Source organism: Amblyomma americanum, chromosome 1 (assembly GCF_052857255.1).
Source record: "Amblyomma americanum isolate KBUSLIRL-KWMA chromosome 1, ASM5285725v1, whole genome shotgun sequence".
In the NCBI taxonomy this organism is placed as follows: Eukaryota; Metazoa; Arthropoda; class Arachnida; order Ixodida; family Ixodidae; genus Amblyomma; species Amblyomma americanum.
In genome coordinates this window covers 126,459,036-126,486,217 of record NC_135497.1, presented here as the reverse complement: position 1 = coordinate 126,486,217, position 27,182 = coordinate 126,459,036, and the positions used below count along the sequence as shown (strand labels likewise).

Genomic DNA, 27,182 nt, shown 5'->3' with positions numbered 1-27,182 from the left:
ATGACGCGCCGGAAAAAGAAGTCCCGGGCAGTGGGTCCTTTCAGGAAAAGAGGAAAACCTGCGGAAAATGCCCCTTCATACGCAAAAAGAATCAGAGTTGAAGAAAGAGAAGAAGTGGTTGTGGAGAGGCGCAAGATCCCTGGTCAGGTTTACACAGTTGGTCAAGGTGACGTCGGTCAGCTTGGATTTGGTCAAGAAGTCATGGAGAAGTCGCGCCCCGCTCTTGTTCCAAACTTGGACAACGTGGTCGACGTTGTCGCCGGAGGAATGCATACCCTCTGCCTCACGGTTGATGGAAAGGTGTGGTCGTTTGGCTGCAATGATGAGCGTGCCCTGGGGCTCCAGACTTCGAGCCTCGATGGGGCCGAGACAACACCGGGACTTGTAGTGCTGCCAGAGCCAGTTGCCAAGCTGTCGGCGGGCGACTCCCACTCAGCGGCGCTCACAGTTACCGGAAGAGCCTTCATGTGGGGCAACTTCCGCGACTCCAGTGGCCAGATGGGCCTCATCGTTGAATTCCAGGCAGAGAAGGAGCCCAAGCTGGTTGCCACAGGCATAGTGGAGATAGCCTCTGGCAGCGACCATGTGGCGATGCTGACGGCGGACGGCAACTTGGTGACTAGGGGCTGTGCGGAGCAGGGACAGCTGGGACGGGTGGCTCGCATGTTCGCATCGCGGGGTGGACGCAGGTCATCCACCTACCTGCTTGAGCCCGGCACAGTGAGATTGCAACGCCCCAAGGGTTGCAAGTCGTCAGCCTTCGATCGGATATGGACGGGAGCGTACACCACGTATGCCAGGCTGCAGGAGACTGGTGCTATTTACGGCTTTGGATTGAACAATTACCACCAACTAGGTCCGAGCAAAGGCGACGCCATCCTCCACATGCCTGAACTACTCGACTCTTGCGCTGGGCGCAGGTGGAAAGCTGTCAGCGGAGGCCAGCATCACACGCTGCGTCTGAGCAAGGAAGGCTCAGTCTTCTCCATGGGCCGCAAAGAGTACGGTCGGCTTGGTCTCGGTGCGGCCAACCCACCTGGCAACAATGACCAGGAAACGCCCGGCCAAGTGCCTGGCCTGTCCAACTGCACAGAGATATCGTGTGGCGAGGCGGTCTCCTTTGCAGTGGATGGAGAAGGTAGCCTGCACTCCTGGGGTTTTGGCACGAACGGCCAGTTGGGCCGTGGGAATGATGAAGACTCATTTGAACCGACAGTTGTTGCGGGAAGGCTGGCGGACAGAAAAGTGCTCGTGGTGTCTGGCGGAGGCCAGCACACTGTCATCCTTGCTTCGTGACTCCAGCAGCATGCGTCGCTTTTTTTTACGGTTCTACACTTAGGACAATTGGTGCTTTGCTAGCATGAGAAGCGAGGTGTTAAGTTTAGCCTCACTGGTATATAAAATTGGTGTGCTGTACCGTATACGTATATTGTATTACCGTAAGACGTATTTCGGTGGATACCGGATCACCGCCACAGACGTGCTTTAGCTGGACGTATACGTCTGTGCGAGACGAAAACGTTTGTCCGGGTGATGATGATGATGGCCGTGGTCATAAAAAACAAATTATTGTTATGCTCAGAATAAATACATAAATAACACGTCACCAGTTCTAAAGTGAACATGTTAACGTGTTAATTTTACTGCTGATAAGCAATAAAACTGATTTTTAATCGACAATGCCATTTCCATCCGAAAAGCCTAATCAATTCAAGCCATGGTTGGATTTGGGCTGCTTCTTTCAGGTCGTTGAAGGTAGGTAGGTAGACCTCGGACATTGCTGGCACATACCCACTGCGGGGGAGTGACCAAGACACAGGCGGTTATTTGCTGGATACAGGAATGTTTTGACGGGAAAAGGACTGGTAATAGTTGGTAGGCTGTTAGATCGGAAGACCCAAGGAAAGGGCTCCTGTTAACTTGGAGATTGAAGACGGGGCAATGGCTTAATGTGCATAATAGTATACAATGCCTGTAATGTTTCACTGTCGTACTAATTGAGAGTGGGAAAAAGAAATTAGAATGGGAGTCACTGCGTTTCTTGAAGTTCGTATTCTGAGACTGTTAGTGCAGTGAGTAGTGCTCGCTTTCGTGCTTGTTTTTTGTGGGTTTTTGTGTGTGTGAAGCGCGAAGGCGTTCATCATGTCCTGCAGCGTGCTTCATGATCAACTACTTTTAAGTTCGCTGATATGGAAAAAGATTGAAGCCATGTATCGGTTTCAAATGGAGCCCCGTGCTCTGACTAACTTGTGTGAGCGCGGCTTTCTTAACATTGGCGCCATGGAGTCCACAGATTCTTTCAGGAACTTGAGAGTTCAAAAGGAGGACCAGCGCGAGCTTGAGTCAGCTCTGCTGATTCCATGCGAGGTCTACAGTGCGCAGTGTGTCAGGGTCTCTGGCTCAGAAGCACTCTGTATGACCTTGCGCCGGCTCGCCTACCCTAACCGGCTGTGCGACTTGAAGCAGATGTTCAACCGGCACAGCTCATTGATATCGGGCATTGTGTCTAAAAGGTTGGCACACATAGAGTACTACTTTGCGCACCTTCTGGCCGACCTGACCACCCACAAGTAGCTTAATCTCCAAGCTCTTGAGCTCTTCTCCCAGGTAAGTACTGCATGGTGGCGGAAATATGGCAATGGTCGCGCAAAATTTGGACTGTGTATGAAATGAATGGAATCAGTTATTTGTGATAAAAAGGTTACAAAGCAAGGCCGACTAACGCGACACGTCTGAGAGGACATTTCAGAATGATTTTTTTTTTGCTGTCGGAAAAAGCGCGCGAGCTGTCGTGCTTTTCATAAGAGCACAGCGCATGCAGCCGGTGTTCTCCGATGAGTGTGGCGTGTCGTCAGCCATTACTTTGAAGCATGCTACTCGTGTCCGCATAAGCGCCCCTGTGCTAGGGTATATCTACCCTTCCTCTGCAGCTGCGTTTATTCTCTGGGCAGGTGCACTTGTGCGGACGCGAAATGTCGTGAAACGGGTTAAAATCTCTTATGTAATACTATACCTCGGCATATGTGGGACCCAACCTCACCAACAGCTCAGCAGAGTCGCACCTATGAAATTGTAAATGTAGATGATAACCTCCAAGAATGCATGTGCTTGTATGAAACTTCTCCAGAGAGCGAAGTAACAAGAAGGTGCTGATCGCATAAGCAATATGCTACAGTAAATTTAACTAGGTGTACCACGGTTTACGCTGAAAGGTTATTTTATTGTGATCACTTTGAGGTTGCTTTTAGCGAGCGTTGCTTGCGGCCAACCGAATTTCTCCTTCCCAGGCCGTGCATGCAAAAGGTGCTCCTTTGCATAACTGCTGGGCTTTCATCGATGGTACAGCACGCCAGATTTGTAGACCATCGGGGGGGGGGGGGGGGGCAGCAGGAGTACTTCTCCGGGCACAAGCGGCACCATGTGCAGAAATACCAGGCTGTGATGTGTGGCAACGGGATAGTCTGCCAGCTTGATGGGCCCTTGAAAGGGTGGCGGAACGCGCAGGTAAGTCTGCTCATTCATGTTTTAATCACAGTACCTAGCCCTAGTATATTTACATATTCAGTGGTTTGTTTGCACAGGTAAAGTCTAATATATGCTTGTTCATTGCTCACAACAACAATGACATGGCAGAAAAATTGACGAGCGGTTAAGCACTACTGAGATCCAGAAAACTAGTGTAATGTGTTATTAACACATTGTCACGACAAGAAATGGAGTATGCCATCCGTAATACATAAAATTACAATATTTACTATGTTAGAGAGGAGCCTTGCTTTATGGAAGCAGAAACTGCTGGTCCATTGTGATTATTCACAATAGTATATAACATCATAGAAGCTTGGCCCTGACTCTGACAACCTTTTCCAAGGGCACAATATCTTATGCTTTTTTTAAAAAGTATAGTGCCATCGTAGCAAAGAAAATGGTGGCAGCCCTTACATCTTTTAAAGGGCCACTGACCACCCTCGTGTGAAATATTTCCTTGGTTCGGTTTTGGTGAGGTTTAGGGTTTTTAACATCCCAAAACTACTCGGGCCATGAGGGACGCCGTAGTGAAGGGCTCCAGAAATTTCGACCACCTGGGGTTCTTTAATGTGCACCGACATCGTGCAGTACACGGGCGTCTAGAATTTTGCCTCCATTGTGATTCGACCGCCGCAGCCGGGATCGAACCTGCACCTTTCGGGTCAGCAGCCGAGCACGATAACCACTTAGCCACCGCGGCAGCCGAACATATTTTCTACTCTGGTGACTGCGAGGCATCGCCCACGGAATATTCGGCCGGAAAGATTTTTTGCAAATTTGAAGACTAATTCATAGCGTAGCTACAGTTGCTGCAATCAACCAGTTTTGCAGTGCGCCTCTCCTTCCATTCCCTCTTGGAGGTTTTTCACTCCCCCGCTGGCCATCTAGCCTCTTCAAGCCAAACTCCCCTTTCTCCTCCACGTTTCTTCTTTCTCATAACTCTCCTCCTTCCTTCTTGGGTTTTCCTTTTTTTCTGTGCAGCGAAGGTTAACCTTGTGCAGCCTACTACCCCGTGTTACAAATTATTGGGTTATAGTTGGGATGTACAAAGCGTGGGCAGGGCTTGCTTGCAGGTTCGGGTCCCGTCCCCTTGTTGGGCTCCATGGTGAGTGACTGGTGCTGTACCCGAAAAACATGAACATTCTTCCACGCCTTCTGCTGTTCTTGTGCTTTCCTAGCTGTCTTGCAGATTTAGACCGTCTTTTATAACATTTAAGTCCTCTTCATGTAGCAGCCGTTCTCGAAGCTTTTTTTGAGGGATTCTAAAGACACTTTGATCCTGGACCATCGAGTCCGCAAGGCTGCTAAAGTTGCAAGTTTAGGATATGAGCTCCAGGTTGCATATAAAAAAAATTGTAGTGCACTGCAGTCTGCTGCACTGGAGAAATGCAAAGGCATTTGCGTTTGAAGGTCAGCAACTCTATTTGAAGTCATCGATGTCTAAAATCAGTAACATCCCCAACACACTTTACTGTCGTACACACCACAACGTGATCACTTCGTGCCCCTCTAACATGCTTGAGCCAACCTTTTGTGGTGCATGTGTTGCATGCCGCCTGGCACACAGAGGGCTTGGGTTCAAACCACAGTAGCAGCGAATTTCTTTTTTCGCATGGCCGTTTTCATGCAGACATGCTCTGAGGGCACGCTCTGCCAACAGTCTCTGCTGACAGGTCCTAGACGTGCCACTCATGAGGCAAAAAACGCTTACGTTCTTTTTGTGTCCCTATGCGGAAGATGTACATTTCGGACGTCTCATTTGCTCTGGAAGTACAGTATTTCTCGAACTTCTTTACGAGCCTGTCGTAATCCTCTTAGTCCGCTGGGTTGCACTGGAAGGTATTGAAAATTTCTTTTGCTTAGGGGCCGGCGACATGAAGCAAGATGGGTACCTTCTGTTCCTTAGAGAGTGCCTTCTCTGTTTCTGTACCCTCGAGATAACGCTCAAGGTGTTACTATCTTTTGCCATACCTTCTTACTTCCAGAGCAACCCTTCTCCTCCTTCCGTGGCGACCGCCTTCTGATTGCGCCTTCTTGCACTCTTGCCATACCCTCCTCCCTCCACATTAATCACTTTCTGGCTTCGCATTCTTCCGCTGTCACCACTCTCTCAAAGGGTTTAACTCTCAAACGTTTCCGTTACACATTCGTTACTGTGCTGCAAGTTATTTGGGTCAGACATAATAGTGTGCAAAGCGGCAGCTGTTCATGCTCCTCATACAGTAAAAAGAGAAGTTGTTGCTGATATGTTTGTGCATTTCTGCTATGTTCCAGGCATCCTCAAAGAGACGCAGTTATATCAGACTCTCGAGATCACCATGGGTCACAAATATGTGATCTACGGTGATCTGTCTTATCCGCTGCAGCATTGCTGTGCAAGCCCTTTGGAGGTGCCGTCCTGCAGCCCCATCACGCTGCCTTCAACAAGGCCATGAGTAGTGTAAGGCAGGCCGTCGAGGGGGGGTTCTGGAAAGTGGCTCGAGACTTTGCTTTTGTTAATTACTATAAAAACCAAAAGCTGAGACGGCAACAACTTGGTCGAATGTATAAGGTTGCCACATTGCTCACCAACTGCCGCACATGTTTGTATGGTAGTCAGGTTTCGAGCTGTTTTTATGTCTCACCACCCGAGCTGCATGAATACCTTGTACGGTTCTAATATAACCGATTCATATTGCTGTAGGGTAACACGAATGTCTCAAATCATAAATTGTAATTTGCAGTTCACGACCTGACACATAAATGTCGCCTTATAGCAGCATGATTCAAAGTTACCTTGGAACCGAATTCGTGCGAAATTGCACAGCAGGACAACGGACGAAGATAAGAATTCAAAAACCACTCGATGCAATACTCAACTACTGCACATATTTTACATTGAGCAGGGACTTGTATATGCAAAATTAACTTTGGTTTGGTTTAGGGGGTGTAATGAACCAAAGCAACTTAAAGGGTCACTGCAGCACTTTTTGTGAAAATCAGGCTTGCAGAGGCATCTGGCAGTTTTCATGCTGCGTACTCGAATATCGAACCCAAATTTAGCAAAGCTATTGTGCTGGAGACCAAGCCGAATCCACGCACAAGGCTGCTGCTTCAGTCAAGGCATGTTCAGTAGACGCGGGGAAATATTAATCGCTCCCTCGAAACCACTCCCTCTTCCTAATGTGTAGTTTCAGTTCAGTGACCTGGCGGTCAATTGTATGTGTGTTTCAAAGCAAAGCTGCCAATCGCCCGCTATAACAACTTAACGAATAAACAGAGTAATGCTTCGAAACTTCGTGTTTTCTTACAAAAACTTGGTTGCCGTTCATTTATCTCTTAAATTGGCATCCGAAAACAGAGATGCCTCGGTCGAATGTTTTCATTTTAATCGTGTAGCTGTTATTAGTGACAAGACAGCAACAGGTAGAAAAGATGCTGCATATCAACAACTTTAATGCTTGCTTGGACGCGTGGAACCGAGCATTGCTAAGCAATCCCCATGAAGTCTGGTCGCGCCTGTGCTGAGGAGAGAGACACATCCTTGGGCCTCCATAAAACACCCACAGAGGCTCCAAGAGCATGTCAGGCGCGTGCCATGTGGGAAAGTGTCTCGTAGAGCCACCACGACCTACAAGTATCCAACACATCAGTAGGCTCTTTTAATAGCCGGTCTGCACACAAATAATCGTGCCGCTAACTGGTTATGCAACGATTACCACGGAAGCATGTAGCGTGTCCCCTTGTTTTAGAAAAAAGGAGACACGCAAATGCACCCACGCGCTGAAGCTGCCCGACCGTCCCATCACGGGGCCACTTTCCGAGGACCGATCGCTGTAAACATTTTACGCAAAGCTGCGCACACAAAGAGAGCTGAACTCTCATAAAGCAATGAAGTTAGAATCGTTAGTAGCAGCCTTTGCCTCCTTTTTCTCTTTTAGCAGAGGCGCTTCTTAGCAATGGTGACACGCATCTCATACGCGAGAAAATCCTAGGAACGGTCTCGAGGTTCAGCCATGCCTCCTTGACAGAAAGCCCTATAGATTGCATTGGGGGCAAGCTCTGCAATGCAGCCGCTCTGACGAAAGTGTTAATAGCAGAATACGCTTACTTTGGCCGGCTTGAAGTTCTCCCTCTTGAGAGCAGCGACACACTGTGCTGCGAGCTTTTGGTCTTGCGGGAAAAAGTAAAAAACAACATAGCTGCGGCAGTACTTCCTCATGCACCCGAAAGCAGAGAAGTACCTCGCCTTTAACTTTTCGCGCTTGAACTCGGATAACATGTTTTGTCCATTTGCAACGCACACAGCATGAGGAAGTACGCACACAGCGCAACAAATAAGCTCTCTCGTGTCGCGCGAAGTATCCCCGGCTACCCAACATGACGTCACGTTGGCCGATATGGACGAGGTTTCCCTCTCCGCTGTTCTCCCCTGCGCTTGCGTGGGACGCGGGAGTTTTGAATGCTAAGCTTTCAATTGGCGATTGCACCAGTGTCTTAGCCAAAATCGGAAAATATAACTTCCAAGACATGATTTAGCAACGAGTCTACTTCAGAACCCTAGAAGGTTAGCAGATTCGTAAACTGCCTCAGTATCCCTTTAGGCTACGAGGGATGTTGTAGTGAAGGGCTGTGGGTAATTTTGATCATATGAGGTTCTTTAGAGTGTGCTGACATTGTACAGCAAATGAGTCTCTAGCGTTTTGCCTCCACTGAAATGCGACCGCTGGAGCTTGGATCGAACCCTCGTATTTCAGGTCAGCAACTGAGCATCATTAACTCTGAGCCGCCGCAGTGTCTGGAGGCTTGTGTCATGAACTAAAGAGTAGGCAAGTCATATGCAGGCAGGTGGTAGTGTGTGCTAAAATCGTCGAAATTGTATGCTACAACTATGAAAAAACGTTTTTTTTTTGTAGTTTGCATGCAGTACTGCTTATGTTTCTTTGCGCTGTCCGATATCCTTTGTGCAATTTAGCATTCTTGCCATTCTAAGGTGAAGTGCCAGCTGGTCCCAAGTATTTTTCCCTTTTGGTTCAAAACTGACTTAAAACATTAGCTAAAATGAGTAACTGCCCAAAGCCTTTTTGAAACAATGATGGCATGCCCCTTACGTGACTGCATACTTGCTGTAATGCATTCGTATTGTCGTATTTCTTGCATTTATTGTGTGGCTATACATTACTGTGTTGTACTGTAGACTCCACTCCTCATCCTTGTTCACCCCTCAGTCAGGTTTGAAAAAAAGGCGCAAATTTTTGCGCCCCTTATATGCTGCTCAGATGTGCTCAAGAGGTTGTAAAGAAATCTTTCTTTGTTAGAATCAAATTACAGCTTCGTGTCCAAGATCCCTGAGCAAAGTTTTTGATGTCGGGCTGTTTGCTTGCTGTGCTCGCATAAAAGTGGTCCACATACTGGCCACACTTCAATCATGCTGTCTGGGGCGTAGCACAGCCCTCTCAGTTTCATGCTGAATGAGTGCGCACATGCCTGCTTTCGACTAAATTGTGAACAATGGTACCATGCATGGCCCCACCCCAGCTTAGTTTTCAACCTACCTTTTAATGCTGCTCTTGTTGTTGAATATTGCAATTCAAGCCTGGGCACGCAACAAGAATTTCGCACCGAATTCCATCTTGAGATTTGAGTGAACGCAGTCAATGTCAGCCAGTAAGCACGACCAAACAGAGAAACTCGAGCAGTTAAGGAAACTATGCCTATGCCACACTTGAAATGGTACGCTGTAGCCATTTGCTACCGTCCGGTTTGTAAACAACAACTACAACGCCGTTGCTAAGATGCCCGGATAAGATGGCCTCCCGATCGAGAAAAACCATGTGACTTCCTCCACACTTTTCTCCCATGTTGTTGTATGGGAAGAGCCCCTCCTGACTTTTCCTTCCTCCATGGATGCTTGCATTGCCTGTGCAAGTCGCGTGGGGTGATCGGGGGGGGGGGGGTTCACAGGTGGGGGCAATCCAGCATGATGCGTGGTAGAGACTCCTCGGCCGTGTGACAGCGTCGACAGGTTTTGTCGAGACCAGCAGTAAACTACGCGTGCGCAAGGTGTGTTCGCAGCACCCCACTGCAGGCCTCGCACAAGAGCCCACTGCCCCGGGAGTTGTCATATATCACCCCCCTTTGATTACGGTCTTGTGGGTGCAGTACAGTGCCAGTGCCGATTCCTCCCTGGCTGACCACTGTCATGTCCCTACCTCCACGTATGTCATTTGGCCTTAAACCTTTCATCACTGGTTTGGCAGAGGTGTTGCTGTGAGTTGGATGGCCTCCACACCATATCGGTTCGTGAGATTCTTGGCGAGTGCGACCCATTTCTTGTTCAAGCAGTGGTAGTGGACGTACTTGAACTCCGTCCTGGCTCTACGTCCTTCTGGCATATGGGAGAGGCATCTCTCGTACAAAAGCTTCACGACCGCTTCCTAAGCCTCGAATGACCACCAGTCGAGCGCTCCCTGTACGGCCTCATTTGGGGTGTATCGATGTACTCCCGGGGCGGCACGGCCAGCTTCCCGTTGCCTGGTCTCGAGAGCCTGTGTCATCGCTGCTGACACACAGATGCCCGCTTTGGCGAATGTCAGGGCTGCCATGGCCACCGTCCTCCACCACCTCCAGGCGACTTCAAAGCGGCTGGAGGCCCACAGTGCGCGCGATCCCAGGAACGGTCGCTGCGCTGTAGCCTGCACTCTGAGCTGCTGCCTCGTATCGCCGGATGTAGTTTGGCTGTGCCGCAATTTCCACCCCCAGGCATCGGCAGCTCTCACCCTATTCAAATCAATGCAGCCTCCCTCAAGGCAGAGCGGAGAGTTCTGTGTCACCACTCCGTTTGGGAACAGCAGGTCCGCTGATTTCTTTGCGTTGAAACCCAGCCCCAGTGCAGTTCCCTCTTCTGCACATCGGTCCAGCAAGGACTGGGAGCTCCTCTGGGCCTCTTGCTAGCAGGACCATGTCGCCTGCATAAAAGAGTGCTGGCAGATGTTGCATTACGTTGATGCCTGCCTCCATGTGGCTAAGATGAAAACCAAGCCCACTTTCTGTAAGACGCCGTTCCATCTCACACATACATCATGAAAAGAAGTGGAGACATCGGACAGCCTTGGCGCAGTTCCCTGGACGTCTCCACTAGGTTTGTGAGCTCACTTCTCCAATGGATGATGGCCTGGGTGTCCGCATAGAGGGCCCGCAGCAGCCGCAGGAGCTCCCCTGGTATGTCCAGGGCCTGGAGGACAGTACATAGTCCTGCATGTTCCATGGAGTCATAGGCGTGCGTGATGTCTAGAAAAGCAAGAGCTAGAGGGCGTTTTTTTTTCCTTTTCCGCAATTGCTATCACCTGAGTGATCACTAAGATGTCGTCTTCCAGACAACGGTTTCGGCGGAAACCATTCGGTAGCTCCCCCAGGATCTGTGTATCTCTGTGTTCTTTAACATATGTGTGGAAATATGTGTGCTGTATGTTCACAGTTTTCGCGGAATCTTTGTTTTTAGTGGTGGTGTTTTTCTCACGCTTGCTTTTTGAAGACCGCTGTTCCCAGGACAGGTTTAGTTTACCTTTCAGTCACCGCAAATACTTTCGTTCAGTAGGGAATGGAGCCTACAGATAAATATTACTTCTAGAACCATTCAAATTTCGCCGACGTGGCCCGCTGCTGCGGCTAGCCGAACGTTTATTTCTTCAGGTGTGTTCTCTTTGGCTGCGCTAGTTTTACCAAGTTGTGCACCACCGGGTCACACAGTTCAAGTGCATCTTACCACTAGCGCTTTCACTTTCGAGCCTTTTAAATGATTCGAAAATATAATTTGACCATTTTTTTTCTTTTCTACGGCAATAGTTCCGGCCAGACGGTACGATAGCTGATGCAGGTGTTCCGTCCATGCGTAATATAAATCGCTCTCAGTTACATCAACACAGAATAATGACTTACTAAATTAAGTCCCCTATGACAACAAAAATCCTGCAAAGCAATAACCAGTCAGCAGCAGATATCAGTGCATTTTGTGATGCCGTTCATCGGGACGGAACTCTACAGGTGTTATATTGTTCCATCTGGGTGGAATCTTAGGCATTCTGAAAAAGAAGTATAACTGCTCACGGAATTGTGTCCAGAAAGAACAGTAACTGCCACTTGTGTGACAACGAACTAAGCTAAACCTAACTGCTTGAGGTGCAATAAGTATGAAAACAAAACTATGCAGCAATGTACATAGCGTACCTTGCGATGTTACTATGTTCTGGTGCTGGCCTGATCAAGACCTAAACGGACATTCAGCACTGATGATCAGTCCTAAGGGGAAAGGAGGGTCTGGTTTGGCCGTAACTGTAGTGCCAGTAAATGCTGCTTGTGGACAGAACTTTAGGAGGCTGTTCCGTCTATACAGAACGCTAGCCACCCTTCTTTATTTTACACGTCATGGCCTACATCAATTAAAAATAGTTATGTGAAGGTTGGCTATGCCATTTTTTTCTCTTCTGGCCCAGAAGCAAACCAGTTATCTGCTTCATCAAAACAGAACACTGGACGAGATGGAGGTTGCTGAAGATAAGCAGGCTCAAGCTCGATGACACAGGAAGACAGGACATGCTTCATTCTCGCAACCGGTTTATTAGGAAAGTGAATGAAAACTTATGACAACAAGAAACACACTGCTCCTCTATCAGTACAAGCTCATGCGGGATTGTGAGCGACAGCTTGGTCACACGTTGCGTACCTGAGCAGATATAAGATGTCTCCATTGTGTCCCTTGTGTGGTGTTATGAATGGCGAAACAAGATAACTATTTTGACAAAGATGGGCTCTGATATGTTTGGCCTATGTACGAATGTCCACACATGAGAGGAATCTTATAAACAATACTGGACTAAGCCCAAGCTTTAGTGAGTCCACGCTCACTAAAAATGACATTCTGTTGTGGTGTCGTGGTGAAACGTGAAGCGCGCAACACGGGGCTAGTCAAATGCAGACCACTCGGGTTTGCATGGACTGAAATCCTCTCGCAGGTAGCTTCTAGCTTCTCCGCAGCTCGATCATTGTCCTTCTATTGCGGAGGAATTCCGTGCTACTCCAGTGTTTGCCACTGAGTTCTGGTTCTCAAAGTTATACTGCTCTGAAGAAAAAAAATTCAACAGATTACTATTCAGCTTTTACAGAAACAAATAATTGGATTGGTGTCATTTTACAAAGAGCAATCAATGCAGTAAAGAATTAGAAGAAATTGTAATTTATATCAAGTAATCAATTACTTGTAATGCATTATGTACAATTCTGGAAGTCACAACACTAATATAAAGTTCAGAGTTTTCTTTGCTACTTGTTCTGTTCTATGCTTGACTTTACTGGCATATATTCATTTGGTATGTTTGCTTCATTGATTTCAACAAGTGGAATCTTCCAATTTCCATTCTATATAATAAAGTTTTCCTCTTTTATGGTTACAAAAGAACTGAAAAGATTCTTTGTAGCTCGAAAAGCTAGCGACGTGGTCATGGGTGACGGGAGAAAGAATAAACGAATGTGAATGAGTTCCTGTGGTGATGCAGCAGTAAAGCTGTCCTGCCTCACAAACCAGGTTAAAGGCTTGATTTTTTACCAAAAGAGATGCATTTCTGATGCAGACTAAGTACAGAAAGTCCAGTCAGCACATCATTTTAAAACACATCAGACAACCTCTCTAGATCGAAATGAATCCAAGGAACTGCAATACGCGCCTTATTGCCTGCACTGCATTCGCATTATATTTCAATATGTCCTTCACGTGAGACCCTGCACACATTTCATTCAACGACTTTTATAGCAATTTTCATTTAAAAGACACATCAGTTCTGTAGCTGAAGTGACATTGGAAGTGGGAGAGTGCTCCCACACAGTCAGCGTTTCAGGAGTGTGTAGCTGTAGGGCTCCTCTGGGCAGCCTTCCAATTGTGTTGCTTTGTCTAAACCAGCTTCCCACTCCAAGCCCCCAGATAACACCAAATTCTTAAAAACGGCAGCTTTGCTCAGGTTTAATAATGTGAGAATATGCGGCTTATGTCAGAGCTACCTGTCGTGAGTGGGGACCAGGTTGAAACCAGCTCATTTTCAAACTGCAAACGGAGTATTTCTTGCAGCTTTTTCAGCAGCCTGACAACGGTGCGGAGGTGTTTTTGTAGCTGCACATAACAGATGTAGTACATGGTACTCTTCATCGGGCTTAAAATATCACTAGGAAGTCACCCTGAGCCTGTAATGTCCTTTTCAACATGCAGTCTCCTTTCATGCAGGTACACAGGTTTCAGGTCGCAGAAAGCCCTGAGTTGAGTACTTGCTGAAGTGTGCCTTCCCTGCTCCAGCGCTAAAAGAGCAGCGCATCAGCGCTTTCAACTGGGTAATCATGGTCATGCTAGATGGCTCAGCAAAGGGATCTGCCATTCGTTTCGATGCTTTTGTTCACCTTCTTAGCCTTAACAACTACCATGGACTTGCACTTTGCGTTGCGTCAGCTCATCACATTGTTCCCACTGGCATGGCGACACAGCCATATATTATGGCACAGCAACATGGGAGAAGCAAAAGAACAAATTTAAGATCCCAGATACAATTTGTACTGTCTACGGTACAAAACTATATACTTCTCGTATATGCGTGTAACAGAAACCATTTGTGCTGAGTTATTCAACCGCTTCAATCACAAACACCGAGCAACGTGGGTCCAACCAGACGCTGGTCCAACAACACTCATCGTCTGGCAGGTTGCATCTATATACGCGAATGTTACATTTATTCATTTTTGTTCTTGTGGAAACTGATATCACGGGCACAAATGCTGGCTTCAAGGAAAAAGCATTTCGTATGTGCTGGCAGTGTGCTTTCTCGTGCATCTCTAGAAGCACTGAAGAGAATGGCGAAAATTTTAAGAAGTGCGCTAGCTAGACAGGGTGTGCCTGCATTACATCTCACGGACATGAGGCCTAAACTTAAGTTCCTCAGTGGCAATCGCATTGGAACGTAGGGGGCGACAGGCCGAATTTAATTAAGCACTAGTCGCATCGTGAGACTTCCAATGCTGAAGAAACTTATGTAAAGAATGAAGTTCTTGTTGTTCCCCATGGTAAACATGGCACATACCCATATGCAGGGATTCGCCAAATTATGGCGGTGAATGCTAATGAAAATCATATAGATTTGCACAGAAAAGCATGAAGTGGAGAAGTAGGATAGTGGAATGACAGACGCTAGGAAGAAAATAGTAATAAATTTTTGTTGGAAAATGAAATAAATATAAACAGTTTTGAAGTACCAGGAATAGAAAAAACACGTTTTTGGAATGTGGAAGAATTTTGTATCAAGTTAGCAAAGTAACATACCAGTTGCAATAATGTAACGTGAAGATGTCCACAAACCCTACTTAATGTATAGCTCGTTGGGCCAGCCAGTTAGTGCATGGTACCAGGTAGAAAAACCAGCACGAGAGGACGCGTACAGAAGAGAATAAATTCACATGGAAGATGCTGGAGAGACAACTGAAAATTTGTACTTGATCAAGCAATCGAGCAGAGCAGGGTGCACATGCGCATGAGCAGGACATGCCGACAAAAGGAAAAAAACAAAAGCAAAATAAAGGTCAGTCATTAAAAATACTGCTATCTTGCACGTGGAGACTATATCCCATTCTTGAACCAGTATTCTTTGGAAGAAAATTTGGCTGACCTATAGCTGGCGCAATCAGTGCCCGACTTTTTTTATTTTAAAAGCTTCCAAGATTTCACGTTCTATCTGCATTTTGCTTCGGCCGATCAATTTTGCACTGCTGAACAAGGGTGTACAGTTTTGAAATTTGTTACAATGTTTGGGAGACTGACCGTATTATCCGGTTGCAGCGATGTGCGATGCTGTATTTTCCGGTCATCAATGCAATGGCCAGTGTAGCCGATATAGGCCTTGCCACATGACAAAACTTCAAGTCGGTGACCGCTAAGCCATCAAAGGCAATAAGCTACGCTCTTCAGCTCTTGAAGAACCTGAATCTCTAAGTTAAGCTGAAACAAGTGAGCAGAAAAGACAAGACTGATGTCCTGAAAGTGCTGCTTGCCACAGAAATGCACCAGACCGGCTGTCCTCTCAGTGCCATATTTACCGAGGGCGGTACATGGAAAAAAACTGTCGGCAGTTCTTGAAAGACTTACTGGACCCCTTGGCACCTGACGACCCCTTTTCAGTCCAGTCTTCGATGAGCGTAGTGTAGTTTATCTCCAATCCCCCCTTCAGTGAATGCCACTTACGCCATATCCATTGATGTCGAGGACTTGTTCTATTCGGTACCGCACTATTTGAGATTGTGCGTGACCTCATGAAAAGCAGAGGTGCGATTCCTTTTCAGAACAGTACGTGCCTATCTGTCAACTCGTTTCTGGAACATTTAACGTGTTATTTGTCATCTGCGATTGTAGAGCATGAGGATTGCAGATACATACAAAAACAAGGTATTCCTAATGGCTCGAGCATAGTACCTGCGTTGTGCCAAATATTTTTATCTATTTTTACAATGTGTTACTTAACAAGCTTAACACTGACACTCAGGTTGTTAAGGTTTCTAGATATGATGATGGTTTTTAATCCTTTTAAAACTAACTCCCCCTAACAGCGTTGATTCCGCAGCCAATGACATTTTATCTATCTTTCTCATCACGCTTTCACTGACCTGAGCTTCACTCATGAGGTGCCACTTCATGACATCTGGATTGTAAACTTGCTTCTCACCTTTTCTGACGATGGCCACGTTTGCTGGAAATACGCTTTTTGAACTAAGAAAGGCCTTTCCCCCTAAAACTCGTCACACTCAAAACTAGTGAAAAGAGGTATACACAATCTGTGTCTAGGAAATGCCCTGCAAAAAAGCTGCCCCCTCAATATACAGAACAGTATCTTTGAGCAAGCTGGATGTCTCTGGTCAGCCGGTTACCCTGAACAGATCCTTGTCTCAGTTTCTGAATCACTATCACGTAAGCTTAGGTTACAGCACGTATAACTCACAACGAAGAACCGTCGCATCGTGATTTGAGGCCTGCTGTTATTCCCTACATGCACAAAGTTTCCCATCTTTTCAAAAAGGTGGCAATGAAATACGGTGTGAACGTCGTGTTTTCAGCACCCACAAAATTTTCGTCACCATGTGCCCGTATCTTTGTCATTATCGGTGTCATATCATTATGTGCCCGTATATTGTAACAAATGTCAAAACTACTCTCCTGTTCAGCAGTGTGAAAATGATTTCCCGAGGCATAACTCAGATAGAACGTGGCATCTTGGAAGGTTCTAAAATAAAAAAGTCATGCACTGATTGCATTAGTGGTACGTCAATCAAATTTTCTTCCTAAGGATACCGGTTTATGAATGGGACATAGTCTCCACATGCAAGATAGCAGTATTTTTATTAACTGATGTTTATTGTGCCTTTGCTTTCTTCTTTTTCTCGGCGTGTCCTGGTCATGCGTATGTGCGCCCTGCTCGGCTGAATTTCTTGAACAAGTAAAAACTTTCACTTGTGTCTCCAGAGTTGTCCGTGTGAATTTCTTCTATTGTGTACGCGTCCTTTTCTGCTGGTTTTTCTACCTGGTGCCTATTTAATGGGAATCTCTTGGGGCTCGCACTGAATGAGAGAACTGGAGGAGACACAAGGAGTCCTAACGTCGCAATGGTGACCTCCAGATACGTCTTTCTCTGGAATGTGAACCGCAGGCAAAAGAGAAGAAAATGTTCTATTGTCTCAACTTACCCACATCAGTCACAAAGGTTTGTCGTAGTGAACCCGCATCTGCATATGTACAAATTTAGGTGACGGATTGTGCATCGCAGAAGCGTCATTGGCACCTCACGCAGCCTTGATTTATCTGATTAGACATTCCAAGGGTATACTTTAAACGCTGAAAACCCGCGGTATTGAGCAAAGGAATCACTGAAGCTGGCTGAGCTATGTTGGAAACGCTGGAAAGCAAATCTCCACCAGAATGAGGCGAGGATATATGAGGGTATATATTTGGCATAGGACGGGAAAATATTTTTGTAAGATAAGACAGGGTCAGCCTCCGTATCTCCAAAAATAAAGTAAACGCTGTGCACACCAATGAGTACGACAGGATCGCGCGACAAGTATCGAGACGGAGTTTCGGCATAGCTCACCTTCGGCACTCTTTCTTTTTTAACCTGTACACCGCTCGTGCTGGTTTTGGGGCTGTGCCGTAGCCTGATACTCAGTCCTATGCACATTTATTCCCGATGAAGTCAGAAAGTCAGAAATAAATGAGCCCAAGGGCTACGAAGGAAACTACCTTGGAGAAGAAAATCCAGATATGGACAAGCCCATCACCAGAGAGGAAGTGACCGCGGCAATGAGAGCCATTACGAAAAACACAGCGTCAGGAGCAGGTAGAAATAGAAAGTTTCTCATAAGAAATTTAAGCGCCGAAGCGGTGGACCAGTTGTCCTACCTAAACAGACTATGGGAAGTAGGAAAGATACCAGCTGAGTGGAAGCATGCCGTAGTAGTCATGATCCCCAAACCAGGCAAGAAGCTGCAGATCGAGAGCCTCAGACCAATCTCCCTCACTTCTTGCCTGGGAAAACTGTACGAGAGGATCGTCACGAAACGCATCCAGCAACTCCTAGAAAATAAGAGGCTCTACTCGGACACCATGTTCGGCTTCAGGGCGAACCTCTCGACGCAGGACGTACTTCTGCAGCTTAAAGAAGAAGTCCTGGAGACAATGCCCAAACAAGGGGAAAACGTAGTCATGACACTCGACATAAAAGGTGCTTTTGACAACGTCGGCCACGCCGCTATAATAGAGGGGCTAAACAACACCAACTGCGGGAGAATCCATGACTATGTCAAAGACTTCTTGACCAGCAGAATGGCCGCGGTGGGACTAGGGGAGCTGAGGAGTGACGTCTTCACTACCCCAAGCAAAGGAACACCCCAAGGCTCGGTCATCTCGCCCATACTCTTTAATGTGGCGATAATTAGCCTAACGAGAAGACTCAGCAGAACCCAGGGCATCCAGCACGCGATGTACGCAGACGACATCACGGTCTGGGTGAACCATGGATCCCTGGGGGAAAAGCAAGAACTGCTACAACGAGCAGAAAAATGCGTTGAAATATACATGAAGAAAAGAGGACTATCCTGATCTACAGAAAAGTCCGAACTATTGAGGGTAGGAAGACATCCCACCGACGCGCCGCTCGAAGTGAAACTAGAGGGGCAAAATATCCCGGAGAAAAACATGATAAGAGTCCTAGGGATGTGGCTGCAAGCAAGCAGAAAATGCAGCCCCACACTCTGCCTGCTCGGCAAGTCGGCCGAATAGGTAGACAGAATGATAACCAGAGTCTCCAACCGAAGACATGGAATGAAAGAAGACACGCTTAAACTATAGTAAGAAGCCTCATAGTCAGTAGGGTCATCTACTCGCTGCCATACCACCCCATGATCAAAAGCGAAACGGAACAGGCAGATGCAATCCTAAGGAAGGCCTACAAGACGGCACTCCGCCTACCAAGAAACACATCGAATGAGAAGCTGCTACAGCTAGGAATCAGCAACACCTTTGTGGAGCTGGCAGAAGCACAGCTGCAACGACTCAGAGACACGGCTGCAGGAAGAGCGCTCCTGACAAGGTTGGGTCGCGACCCAAGGGGGCATCTCGATCGATCCGCCGATATACCCGACGAGATCCGTAAAACCCTGCAGTTCAATCCCATTCCGAAAAACATGGACCCAAATTTTTACGCGGCCAGGAGAGAGGCGCGGGCAGATTACGTGGAGAGGTACTTAGCCAAATTAGAAAACAGTCTTCACGGATGCAACCATGTATCCATGGAATAGACGCGAAAGCTACTACAAGACAGCTTCGGAGGTAGTTGATTACGCAGACAATCTAATCACCTGCGCAACTACATGTAGCGTCAGGATAGCGGAAGCGGAGGAGGTCGCTGTTGCGCTGGCAGCGGGTGAGGGCTATCGAAAAGACGAATCATTGGTCATCCTAACGGACTCAAGAGAGACATGCAGAAACTATACGAAAGGTAGAATCTGCAGGGCTGCCTTAGCTATCCTTCGCGAAGCAGTACACCTCAGCAAAACAGCAACCCACAAATTAATCTGGATTCCGGCACACACGGGGATAGAAGGAAACGAAAGGGCAGAGAGCTTGGCTCGAGAGATCACGTACCGAGCCGAGCGGCCATACGCCCTGGGACAGCACTTCCCCGTGGAGATCGGATTTTCAGAATACCTAAACTATCAAAGAGACAGGAGTATTAGATACTCCCCGCCACATAAGGGCCTAACACAACAAGAAGCAGCTAGTTGGCGGAGGCTGCAAACGGGAACATTCTTTAACCTACATACACTTAGCAAGATGTATCCTACACAGTATAGGAACACATGCCCGTGGTGCGGGGCGACCCCCACGCTTTACCATATAACCTGGGAGTGTAAGCGAAACAACACGTTCCACCAATACAAAACCCCGAGTGCGGAGCAGTGGGGGAGCCGGCTATCCAGCTGCGAGCTCGCCGCCCAAAGGGCAATGGTGCAGCACGCAAGCGAAGCAGCGCGACTCAGTGGAGCCCTGGACTAGGGGCTCAACCCTGCTTTGAAGGTCAAGAGTCTGCAGCGATGAAGACGAAGACCGAACGCTAAACACTTAATGGACCAAATAAAGTTTCTCTCTCTCTCTCTCTCTTCCGATGAAACTTCAAACTTCGATCGAACCAGCCAGACCGCCAGCTGCCACGTCGGCCGACGTGAAGATGGCGCGACGAACGCAGGCGATGTAAAGAGTGGATTGCTCTGAGGAAGTTTTCATGCAGCAGATCATTTTACTAACAATGCATTAAACACGCTCAGTGAACCTCAGAGAGCGCGGGATGTTCAGACATGTTAGCTGTTCTACTCCAAAAAGGGGTTCGCAAAGAGTTGGCATTCCATGAACAATCTGTTCTCTTATTTATGCAATAATATTTATTTATGCGCCCGCAAGCAAAACTGAAAATAATAACATTTGCGAAAGTTACTAGTGCGCTTTCCGCCAGAGATGGCGATGCACGTGGTAAACGAGAAGTAGCAAAACTGTGGGCTAGGAAATTAAGTTTTCAAATACCTATGTATAAGGAATGTTGACACGAAATGGGGAAAGCGAACTAGAAAATTGACAAGCAAATATCTGGACAGCAGTAGGGGGGCAAATCAGAAATTATCGATTAAGAAAAAGGTTAAAGAAACAGAGCTCTGTGGAAAACAGGGATGCTGACGAAATCAGCACGGGGAACATACAGGATTTTTAAGCAGGAAATTGCCAAAGAAAATATCTATGATAATTGTAGGGGAAGCTCTTTGTTGTTTGAGGCCAGGACTGGAGTTTTGCGGACTAAGACGTATAGAGTCGGGTACCACGAGATAGACAAGTTGTGCTTTCCGTGCGGAGAGGAGGAGGAAACGGCTGAACGCTTGATACTTTTCTGTAAAGGGCTTCACCCTACAGTGGAAAGCAGCGGGGCTAATTTATCCAAGGCATTGCGGTTTAAGGACACCGAAGGGAAAGTAGATGAACCATGTTCCGCAATGAAACGCGTGCTGTAAAATACTTCTCTCAGCCAAACTGGTGGAATATATTGTGTGAGCTTAAACTTCGCACAGAAATGGCGTTTGGTCAGCGGAATTGTTTTATGCTAAATTTGTCAGGGGCTCTTGCCTGAATGGATCAGAAAAAAAAACACTGGGCACTAAGTCTGCTTACGTGCTCGAATGCAATGGCATGGACTTAGGAGCGGTTTCTTTCGACGGCGCCTGTAGGCATCGCATTTTCTCTGTAGTTTTTATATTGTTAAATTTTTCTTTATTGGTTTATTTGTATTTTTTTCATTTTAATTTTTGACTTCATTTTTCTATTTTTGTTTGTTTCTTCTTTTTATATTAACTTTTTATTTGTTTACTAATGAAGGACTAATTAACTAATCACCGATTACTTAGTAGTTACTAAGAGTATATGGGTTATAGCAATTATGCCATTGATGACGCCATACTGTGACAGATTTCGCGGACGGACAACGATTGTTTGCGGCGATGACTAAACAAATCAAGCCGTCATCTCCGCAATTGCACCGTTGGCGCCCTCTTATTTGTCGGCCGTGGATATTCGTCAAAGCAGAGGGGTGAGGGAGGGAAGGGGACGTTTTGCAGGAGGTTTGAAGACACTTTTTTTTTTCAACTGCTTTGTCAATAATCACAAAACACTTAGTTTGGCCAAAGCTCCACTTAATTTGAAGTTTTTAGTAAAGAAGCACCTTCAAATCTCCCGCAAAACACCCTCCTCCTTTGCTGAATCTCCGTGGCCAGTTCTTTCCTCCACAGATACAACTCCATGCTTTTCCCGGTCAAAGGAAGCCTTTCCATCCAATGGTGTGGGCCCATTCTCATGACCCTGCTAGCGTACGTGACAATGCAGGGAGTGGCGCCACAATGGAGAGAGGGGTCTATCCCAGACCATAGTGGGAAGGAATTACCCCCTTTCATCTACCACTCCCTGCTCTGTCACACTACCAGGATAAGAATCGGTCGACGCCATTGGCTGGAAGGGAGTCCTTTGACTCGGAAATGCCGTTGCGTTTTAACTGGGCTTCAGTTAGAACACAGTCAAGTATTGTCCTCTGTGGTGCCTGTCATCAGCTACACGTGGGCGTGGAAGCGTGTAGGGGCCAGCACACATTTGGTTTCTGTGAGCTGCCGTTGCACTCGACATGGCTGCAGTAAAAAAATTCTGAGTGTACTTAAGTTTATACGTCGACAAATACAAAAGCATGGGTTTTGAGGAAAGAAAGCTCTCAGATCTCGACATCTCGGTGGACACCTCACCCCCATGAAGGCATGTGTTTTGAGAAAAGGAAATGTTTTTGACGAAAGGAAAGGGCGCAGTAGATCACAGATCTCGACATCTCGGTGGACACCTCAACCCTGCATTTACATTTTGCAGACATAGCCTAGTAATTATTTCGCATTAATAATTTCATTACGGTAGCTTTTGCTTTTAAGCTATGCATTAACTTGGAGAACGCGTTTGTGTGATGCATTTGTGTGTCTTGCTTTGCTCAATGGCTTGTGTTTTGTAGCGCGTACTCCAGTGCATAGTTCATATAATGCAAACAAATGATACAAACTTTTAGTGCATAGGTGCACTCTAACCTTTGAAGGGAATGTAGTGAATGTCATGTTTGCTGCAGTGCTGCGCAGACTGCATGGATTGCATGCAGAAAGCTGGTAAGCCTGAGTAGTCTATTCACTGAATGCTTGAAGTCTGGCTACTCGCATGAAATGGGATAGTGAACACAGAATACAAGCAAACCGCCTCTTTCGTTGTCTAATCAGAAGCGTTCTGTAGTGTCCTACTTTTGATCTCTAGCGCAGAACTTCCATTGTAAAAATTTTACTGCTGTGTTTTACGAGTGTTGTGTGGGTGTTGTTATTTAGTGAATTGAATGAAAAGGAAATCTGCTGGAAGGGACATGCGCACAGCGAAAGAAAATGACAGAGCAAGCACGAGTCTCTTGGGAAAAATTATTATTGCAAGTTATCGCAGGAAGTATTTATTCCATTTGCTCCATGCCCTTGAGAAATGCCACCTTTTGCCACCCCTTCCCCCTCCTTGAAAGAAATGGAAATTGCACTTTATATATATATATATATATATATATATATATATATATATATATATATATATATATATATATATATATATATATATATATATATATATATATATATATATATATATATATATATATATATATATATATATATATATATAAATATATATATATATATATATATATATATATATATATATATATATATATACACTCAGTCGTCAGTTACACAAAGAACTCATTCATGCATAAAGTCACCACCATCATCACAAGCCTGAATAAGTCCACTGCAGGAGAAAGGCCTCTCCAGTTACTCTCCAACTAACCCTGTCCTGTGTCAGCTACGGCTACCTTATCCCCACAAATTTCTTTACCTCATCCACCCAGCTTACTTTGTCGCCTCCTGGTACGCTTGCCTTCTCATGGTATCCAGTCCATTGCCATTAACGACCAACGGTTATCTTGCCTTCGCTTTACATGCCCGGCCCGAACCCATTTCTTCTTGATTTCCACTAAAATGTCATTAACCCGCGTTTGTCCCCGTGATCCACTCTACCCTCTTCCCGTGTTTTAGCGTTACACCTATCATTTTCCTTTGCATAGCTCACTGCATCGTCCTCGGTTTAAGTTAAACCCTGTCCTCAGTTTAAGTTCTACCCTCTTCCCGTGTTTTAGCGTTACACCTATCATTTTCCTTTGCATAGCTCACTGCATCGTCCTCGGTTTAAGTTAAACCCTGTCCTCAGTTTAAGTTCTACCCTCTTCCCGTGTTTTAGCGTTACACCTATCATTTCCCTTTGCATAGCTCACTGCATCGTCCTCAGTTTAAGTTGAACCCTGTTCTCAGTTTAAGTTCAACCCTCTTCCCGTGTTTTAGCGTTACACCTATCATTTCCCTTTGCATAGCTCACTGCATCGTCCTCGGTTTAAGTTGAACCCTGTTCTCAGTTTAAGTTCTACCCTCTTCCCATGTTTTAGCGTTACACCTATCATTTTCCTTTGCATAGCTCACTGCATCGTCCTCAGTTTAAGTTGAACCCTGTCCTCAGTTTATGTTCTACCCTCTTCCCGTGTTTTAGCGTTACACCTATCATTTTCCTTTGCATAGCTCACTGCATCGTCCTCAATTTAAGTTGAACCCTGTCCTCAGTTTAAGTTCTACCCTCTTCCCGTGTTTTAGCGTTGCACCTATCATTTTCCTTTGCATAGCTCACTGCATCGTCCTCAGTTTAAGTTGAACCCTGTCCTCATTTTATGTTCTACCCTCTTCCCGTGTTTTAGCGTTACACCTATCATTTTCCTTTGCATAGCTCACTGCATCGTCCTCGGTTTAAGTTGAACCCTTTCCTCAGTTTAAGTTCTACTCTCTTCCCATGTTTTAGCGTTACACCTATCATTTTCCTTTGCATAGCTCACTGCATCGTCCTCAGTTTAAGTTGAACCCAGTCCTCAGTTTAAGTTCTACCCTATTCCCGTGTTTTAGCGTTACACCTATCATTTTCCTTTGCATAGCTCACTGCATCGTCCTCGGTTTAAGTTTTTAAGTTGAACCCTGTCCTCAGTTTAAGTTCTACCCTCTTCCCGTGTTTTAGCGTTACACCTATCATTTTCCTTTGCATAGCTCACTGCATCGTCCTCAGTTTAAGTTGAACCCAGTCCTCAGTTTAAGTTCTACCCTATTCCCGTGTTTTAGCGTTACACCTATCATTTTCCTTTGCATAGCTCACTGCATCGTCCTCGGTTTAAGTTTTTAAGTTGAACCCTGTCCTCAGTTTAAGTTCTACCCTCTTCCCGTGTTTTAGCGTTACACCTATCATTTTCCTTTGCATAGCTCACTGCATCATCCTCAGTTTAAGTTGAACCCTGTCCTCAGTTTAAGTTCTACCCTCTTCCCGTGTTTTAGCGTTACACCTATCATTTTCCTTTGCATAGCTTACTGCATCGTCCTCAGTTTAAGTTGAACCCTGTCCTCAGTTTAAGTTCTACCCTCTTCCCGTGTTTTAGCGTTACATCTCTCATTTTCCTTTGCATAGCTCACTGCATCGTCCTCAGTTTAAGTTGAACCCAGTCCTCAGTTTAAGTTCTACCCTATTCCCGTGTTTTAGCGTTACACCTATCATTTTCCTTTGCATAGCTCACTGCATCGTCCTCGGTTTAAGTTGAACCCTTTCCTCAGTTTAAGTTCTACTCTCTTCCCATGTTTTAGCGTTACACCTATCATTTTCCTTTGCATAGCTCACTGCATCGTCCTCAGTTTAAGTTGAACCCAGTCCTCAGTTTAAGTTCTACCCTATTCCCGTGTTTTAGCGTTACACCTATCATTTTCCTTTGCATAGCTCACTGCATCGTCCTCGGTTTAAGTTTTTAAGTTGAACCCTGTCCTCAGTTTAAGTTCTACCCTCTTCCCGTGTTTTAGCGTTACACCTATCATTTTCCTTTGCATAGCTCACTGCATCATCCTCAGTTTAAGTTGAACCCTGTTCTCAGTTTAAGTTCTACCCTCTTCCCATGTTTTAGCGTTACACCTATCATTTTCCTTTGCATAGCTCACTGCATCGTCCTCAGTTTAAGTTGAACCCTGTCCTCAGTTTATGTTCTACCCTCTTCCCGTGTTTTAGCGTTACACCTATCATTTTCCTTTGCATAGCTCACTGCATCGTCCTCAATTTAAGTTGAACCCTGTCCTCAGTTTAAGTTCTACCCTCTTCCCGTGTTTTAGCGTTGCACCTATCATTTTCCTTTGCATAGCTCACTGCATCGTCCTCAGTTTAAGTTGAACCCTGTCCTCATTTTATGTTCTACCCTCTTCCCGTGTTTTAGCGTTACACCTATCATTTTCCTTTGCATAGCTCACTGCATCGTCCTCGGTTTAAGTTGAACCCTTTCCTCAGTTTAAGTTCTACTCTCTTCCCATGTTTTAGCGTTACACCTATCATTTTCCTTTGCATAGCTCACTGCATCGTCCTCAGTTTAAGTTGAACCCAGTCCTCAGTTTAAGTTCTACCCTATTCCCGTGTTTTAGCGTTACACCTATCATTTTCCTTTGCATAGCTCACTGCATCGTCCTCGGTTTAAGTTTTTAAGTTGAACCCTGTCCTCAGTTTAAGTTCTACCCTCTTCCCGTGTTTTAGCGTTACACCTATCATTTTCCTTTGCATAGCTCACTGCATCATCCTCAGTTTAAGTTGAACCCTGTCCTCAGTTTAAGTTCTACCCTCTTCCCGTGTTTTAGCGTTACACCTATCATTTTCCTTTGCATAGCTTACTGCATCGTCCTCAGTTTAAGTTGAACCCTGTCCTCAGTTTAAGTTCTACCCTCTTCCCGTGTTTTAGCGTTACATCTCTCATTTTTCTTTGCATAGCACACTGCATCGTCCTCGGTTTAAGTTGAACCCTGTCCTCAGTTTAAGTTCTACCCTCTTCCCGTGTTTTAGCGTTACACCTATCATTTTCCTTTGCATAGCTCACTGCATCATCCTCAGTTTAAGTTGAACCCTGTCCTCAGTTTAAGTTCTACCCTCTTCCCGTGTTTTAGCGTTACACCTATCATTTTCCTTTGCATAGCTTACTGCATCGTCCTCAGTTTAAGTTGAACCCTGTCCTCAGTTTAAGTTCTACCCTCTTCCCGTGTTTTAGCGTTACATCTCTCATTTTTCTTTGCATAGCACACTGCATCGTCCTCGGTTTAAGTTGAACCCAGTCCTCAGTTTAAGTTCTACCCTCTTCCCGTGTTTTAGCGTTACACCTATCATTTTCCTTTGCATAGCTCACTGCATCGTCCTCAGTTTAAGTTGAACCCTGTACTCAGTTTAAGTTCTACCCTCTTCCCGTGTTTTAGTGTTACACCTATCATTTTCCTTTGCATAGCTCACTGCATCGTCCTCGGTTTAAGTTGAACCTTGTCCTCAGTTTAATTTGAACCCTTTTTGTTAGCCTCCACATTTCTGCCTCACAGGTGAGTAGCGGTTAGATACAGCCATTATATAC

At 45.9% G+C, this 27,182-nt stretch overlaps 2 pseudogenes; both read left to right on the top strand.

Moving 5' to 3' along the window:
* LOC144113550 (regulator of chromosome condensation pseudogene) lies at positions 1 to 1,299 on the top strand (annotated as a pseudogene).
* An 843-nt stretch (positions 1,300 to 2,142) lies between these two features.
* LOC144113545 (uncharacterized) lies at positions 2,143 to 10,759 on the top strand (annotated as a pseudogene).
* Positions 10,760 to 27,182: the final 16,423 nt, after the last annotated feature.